This window comes from Salvelinus sp. IW2-2015, linkage group LG36 (assembly GCF_002910315.2).
Source record: "Salvelinus sp. IW2-2015 linkage group LG36, ASM291031v2, whole genome shotgun sequence".
NCBI classification, from domain to species: domain Eukaryota; kingdom Metazoa; phylum Chordata; class Actinopteri; order Salmoniformes; family Salmonidae; genus Salvelinus; species Salvelinus sp. IW2-2015.
The window spans coordinates 40,338,353-40,344,923 of record NC_036875.1 but is presented as its reverse complement, the minus strand read 5'-3'; the positions used below and the strand labels follow the sequence as shown (position 1 = coordinate 40,344,923).

The 6,571-nt window shown below is 40.8% G+C and overlaps 1 pseudogene; it reads right to left on the bottom strand.

The window, feature by feature from the left end:
- Positions 1 to 6,571, bottom strand: part of LOC111959519 (dedicator of cytokinesis protein 9-like) — a 118,443-nt pseudogene that overhangs the window by 51,551 nt on the left and 60,321 nt on the right.

Here is a 6,571-nt window from a genome sequence, read left to right as displayed (position 1 = left end):
TACCGCTGGGGTTCTCCAGGACAAAGCAGTGGATGTAGTGGTTGATCTGCTTGAAGACAAGCCTCTGTCCATGAGGTAAACAGCGCTGTGAAAACAGGAAGAAAATTATTATTTCAGTAGAGTACAGGATGACCAATGTGCCGTCTAGCAATCAGATGGCGCCAGCTGACTTGATGAAGACAGCCAGGCTGTGGTTGGCGTTGCGGGCTGCGTCAGTTGTCCTTGTACTTCTGGGTGATGGTGGGGCATCATCATGTTGACCAGGGTCTCCACGTGTGGTGGAACCGCGAGAAACGCTGGTTCCTGGACAGCTGAGAAACAGAGACGAGTTGTTTACTGTCAGCGCTGTCACTGTCACAGCTGTTACATCAGAGTTGTTACTGTACAGCTGTTTACTATCAGGAGTTGTTACTGTCACAGCTGTTACTATCAGAGTTGTTACTGTCACAGTCTGTTACTATAGAGTTGTTACTGTCAGAGTTGTTACTATCAGAGTTGTTTACTGTCAGAGTTGTTACTGTCACAGCTGTTATATCAGAGTTGTTTATGTCACAGCTGTTACTATCAGAGTTGTTCTGTCACAGCTGTTACTATCAGAGTTGTTTACTGTCACAGCTGTTACTATCAGATTTGTTACTGTTGTTACTGTACAGCTGTTACTATCAGAGTTGTTACTGTCACAGCTGTTACTATCAGAGTATGTTACTGTACAGCTTTGTTACTACAGAGTTGTTTACTGTAAGTTGTTTACTGTCTAGCTGTTATATCAGAGTTGGTTAACTGTCACGCTGTTATGTACAGCTGTTACTATCAGAGTTGTTACTGTCACAGCTGTTATATCAGAGTTGTTACTGTCAAGAGTTGTTACTCGTCACAAGCTGTTATATCAGAGTTGTTACTGTCACAGCTGTTACTATCAGAGTTGTTACTGTCACAGCTGTTACTATCAGATGTTGTTACTGTCACAGCTGTTACTATCAGAGTTGTTACTGTCCAGCTTTTGTTACTATCAGAGTTGTTACTGTCAGCTGTTATATCAGTTGTTACTGTCACAGCTGTTACTAAGGTTGTTACTGTCAGTTGTTACTGTACAGTGTTACTATCAGAGTTGTTACTGTACAGCTGTTACTATCAGAGTTGTTTACTGTCACAGCTGTTACTCATCAGACAGTGTTAGTTTTACTGTCAGAGTTGTTACTGTCACGCTTTTACTAATCAGAGTTGTTAACTGTTCACGGCTGTTGATTCAGAGTTGTTAGCTCGTCAAGCTGTTACTATCAGAGTTGTTACTGTCACAGCTGTTACTGTCACAGCTGTTACTGTCACAGCTGTTACTGTTGTTACTGTCACAGATGTTACTGTCACAGCTGTTACTGTTGTTACTGTCACAGCTGTTACTGTCACAGCTGTTACTGTTGTTACTGTCACAGCTGTTACTGTCACAGCTGTTACTGTTGTTACTGTCACAGCTGTTACTGTCACAGCTATTACTGTGAGATTGATTTTGCGTTAGGATTCCTGAAGTGCCCAGAGGATAACATATGAAAGTACTATGCAACACTTCAATTTGGTGCTCGAGGAGCTACACACTTCCAACAACACATTGTTGTTTTGTTTCTGACCCCACCACTGCTGTTCCCAGAGAGAGGCCATAACAGGTTGTGTTTCTGACCCCACCACAGCTATTCCTAGAGAGAGGCCATCCCAGTGAGCCACCACAGAACCACAGTAGAGGGAGCAACCCTTAATGGAAACTCCCTGTTTCCTCTGTTCAGTGTGGCACACTCCTGAGGGAGAGTAATGGTTCCTACAGCAGCTTCCTGGTTATACATGGCCATGTCAGGGAGGAAACTSAGGGCTATGGTTGGTTAGGGGAGACTGCTGTGGATAGCATTGAAGTGATGGTTAGTTATGAGACATGGCTGTGCTTTATTCTGTGTGAGGACTGTGGCAGCCCACATTGCTGCGCATGTTAGGAGCTCAAACTCATAAGCTGACATTTATATCATAGAAAAAAAATGAAGACTTGGCTTAGTCAAGTGTCACAACAGACTTACCCTCACTTTACTGCTCTCAATCAAGTACTGTGCCATGGACTTCACTAAGGCTTCGAAGAAATACCACGAGTACTACGAAACAGAGATACAGAAACAAATACAAATCAATGCAAACATGAAACTTGATGTAAATGTCCAGAAAACCCTTCTTCACCCTATTGCTGTGCTGTTCATTACCTTGAGCAATTTGTTGCTYGTGAGGAAGTCTGTGGAAGGCTTTAGAATTGCAGTCATGGCTTTGGCCAGCTCCTCGTGAACTGTTCTCGTGGTAGAGGATGTGTATGGCTCGGTCTTAAACACATACTGAACCAGGGAGGGAGAAAAGAACAMCATGTTCTACAACTACACAGTAGGTAATTGTGCCCTATGACAAATGGACCAGTACCATGCTTACCTGGCTTACTTACTGCAAATTGAGAATTGTGTGACTAAATCAACAAAAAGAAGAAGAAACGTATTATGAAGCCAAGATCAATGATATAAAGAATGATGGAAAACACTTTGGAGTACTTTAAATGAAATTGTGGCAGAAAGACAAATTCAACTCCATCTTTCATCGAATCAGATGGCTTATTCATCACAAAACCATTTGATGTTGCCAATTATATATAATGATTATTTAATTGGCAAAGTGGGCAAACTTAGGCAGGAAATGCCAACAACGAACAGTGAGCATTGTATTCAGGAATAAAAATTATAATAATTAAAGAAAAGCATTGCAAGTTTGATTTTGTAAAGTTAGTGTGGAGAGAGTGGAAAGATTATTGTTATCGATCAATAATGACAAACTCCTGGCATTGACAACTTCGATGGAAAGCTACTGAGGATGGTAGCTGACTCTATAGCTACTCTATCTGTCATATTTTATCTGAGCATAGAGAAAGCCTTTGTCATCAGGCCTGGAAGGAGGCCAAGTATTACTGGTTGTAACAGCAGACCTATAAGCTTGCTGCCAGCTCTTAGCAAACTGTTGGAAAAAATGGAGTTTGACCAAATACATGCTATTTCTCTGTAACAAATGAACAACAGACTTTCAGCATGCTTATAGAGAAGGGCACTCAACATGTACTGCACTGACACAAATGACTGATGATTGGTTGAAAGAAATTCATAATAAAAAGATTGTGGGAGCTGTACTGTTAGATTTCAGTGCAGCCTTGATATTATTGACCATAACCTGTTGTTAAAAAAAATAATTGTTATGGCTTTTCACCTCTGCCATATCGTGGATTCAGAGCTATCTATCTAATAGAACTCAGAGGGTTTTATTTAATGGAAGCTTCTCTAATGTCAAAATGTAAGTGTGGTGTACGCAGGGCAGCTCTCTAGGCCTCTACTCTTTTCTATTTTTACCAATGACCTGCCACTGGCATTAAACAAAGCATGTGTGTCCATGTATGCTTATGATTCAACCATATACGCATCAGCAACCACAGCTAATGGAGTCACTGAAACCTTACAAGAGTTGCAGTCTGTTTTGAATGGGTGGCCAGTATAAACTGGTCCTGAACATCTCTAAAACTAAGAGTTGTATTTGGTACAAATCATTCCTAATAGTTCTAGACCTCAGCTGAATCTGGTAATGAATGGTGTGGCTGTTGAAAAGTTGAGGAGACTAAATTATTGGTGTTACCTTAGATTGTAAACTGTCATGGTCAAAACATATAGATGCAATGGTTGTAAAGATGGAGAGGTCTGGCCGTAATAAAGAGATGCCTGCTTTTTTGACACCACAACTTCAAAAAGCAAGTTCTGCAGGCTCTAGTTTTTGTCTAATCTTGATTATTGTCCAGTCGTGTGGTCAGTGCTGCAAGGAAAGACCTACAGTGCCTTGCAAATGTATTCACCCCTTGCGTTTTTCCTTTTTGTTGCATTACAACCTGTAATTTAAATGGATTTTTATTTGGATTTCATGTAATGGACATACACAAAAAAAAGTGAAATGAAAAAAATTACTTGTTTAAAAAAATGCTAAAAATATAAAAACTGAAAAGTATGCGTGCATATGTATTCACCCCTTTTGCTACGAAGCCCCTAAATAAGATCGAGTGCAACCAATTACCTTCAGAAGTCACACAATTAGTTTAAAGTCCACCTGTGTGCAATCTCAGTGTCACATGATCTCAGTATATATACACCTGTTTGAATAAGGCCCCAGAGTCTGCAACACCACTAAGCAAGGGGCACCATGAAGACCAAYGAGCGCTCCAAACAGGTCAGGGACAAAGTTGTGGAGAAGTACAGATCAGGATTGGGTTGTAAAAAAATATCKGAAACTTTTAACACCCCACGGAGCACCATTAAATCCATTATTAAAAAATGGAAAGACTATGTCACCACAACAAACCTGCCAAGAGAGGGCCGTCCATCAAAACTCACYGACCAGGCAAGGAGGGCATTAAWKAGAGAGGCAACAAAGAGACCAAAGATAACCCTGAAGGAGCTGCAAACTCCACAGCGGACATTAGAGTATCTGTCCATAGGACCATTTTAAGCCATACACTCCACAGAGCTGGGCTTTACGGAAGAGTGGCCAGAAAAAAGCCATTCCTTAAAGAAAAAAATTTGCAAACACATTTGGTGTTCGCCAAAAGGCATGTGGGAGACTCCCCAAACATATGGAAGAAGGTACTCTGGTCAGATGAGACTAAAATGTAGCTTTTGGCCATCAAGGAAAACGCTATGTCTGGCGCAAACCCAAGGACCTCTCATCACCCGAGAACACCATCCCCACAGTGAAGCATAATAAGTGTGTCTGTCAGAGCTGTGTGTAAGTTGACTATGCAAACAATTTGAGATTTTCAACACAATAATGTTTCTTATAAAAAGAAGAAGTGATGCAGTCAGTCTCTTCCAGATAAGACAAACAGCAGGACAATGACCCAAAGCATACTGCTAAAGCAACACTCGAGTGGTTTAAGGGGAAACCTTTAAATGTCTTGGAATGGCCTAGTCAAAGCCCAGACCTCAATCCAATTGAGAATCTGTGGTAGGACTTAAGGATTGCTGTACACCAGCAGATCCCAACCAACTTGAAGGAGCTGGAGCAGTTTTGTCTTGAAGAATGAGCAAAAGTCCCAGTGGCTAGATGTGCCAAGCTTATAGAGACATACCCCAAGAGACGTGCAGCTGTAAMTGCTGCAAAATGTGGCTCTACAAAGTATTGACTTTGGGGGGGTGGATAGTTATGCACGCTCAAGTTCTGGTTTTTGTCTTATTTCTTGTTTGTTTCACAATAAAAATTACTTTGCATCTTCAAAGTGGTAGGCATGTTGGTAAATCAAATGACACAAACCTCCCAAAAATCAATTTTAATTCCAGGTTGTAAGGCAACAAAATAGCAAAAATGCCAAGGGGGTGAATACTTTCGCAAGCCACTGTAGTTAAGCTGCAGCTAGCCCAGAACAGAGCGGCACGTTTTGCTCTTAAATGTAATCAGAGGGCTGATATAAATACTATGCATGCCAGTCTCTCTTGGCTAAGAGTTGAAGAGAGACTGACTGCATCACTTCTTTTTATAAGAAATAATGTGTTGAAAATCCCAAATTGTTTGCATAGCCAACTTACACACAGCTCTGACACACACACTTATCCCACCAGACATGCCACCAGGGGTCTTTTCATAGTCTCCAAATCCAGAACAAATTCAAGAAAGCGTACAGTATTATATCGAGCTCTTATTGCATGGAACTTCCTTCCATATCATATCGCTCAAATAAACAGCAAACCTGGTTTCAAAAAACAGATAAAGCAACACCTCACGGCATAACGCCTCTCCCCTACTTGACCTAGATAGTTTGTGTGTATGTATTGATATGTAGGCTACATGTGCCTTGAATTTTTTTAATGTAGTTCTGTATTTGAGCTGTTCTTGTCTATTGATGTTCTGTATTATGTCATTCTGTATTATGTTTCATGTTTTGTGTGGACCCCAGGAAGAGTAGCTGCTGCTTTTGTAACAGCTAATGGGGATCCTAATAAAATACCAAAATACATATTACAAATGGACCAGTACCATGCATACCTTGACATATTATAAATGGACCAGTACCATGCTTACCTTGACATATGACAAATGGACCAGTACCATGCTTACCTTGACATATGCAAATGGACAGTACCATGCTACCTTGACATATTAAATGGACCAGTACCATGCTTACCTTGACATATAAGACAATGGACCAGTACATGCTTACCTTGACATATGACAAATGGCAGTACCATGCTTACCTTGACATATTTAAATGGACGGTACATGCTTACTTGACATATGACAATGGACCAGTACCATGCTTACCTTGACATATTATAAATGGACCAGTACCATGCTTACTTGACATATGACAAATGGACCAGTACCATGCTTACCTTGACATATTTAATGACCAGTACCATGCATCTTGAACATATGACAAATGACCAGTACCATGCTTACCTTGACATATGACAAATGGACCAGTACCATGCTTACCTTGACATATGATCGTAGTAGTGTTCCAGCCCCTCTTCGT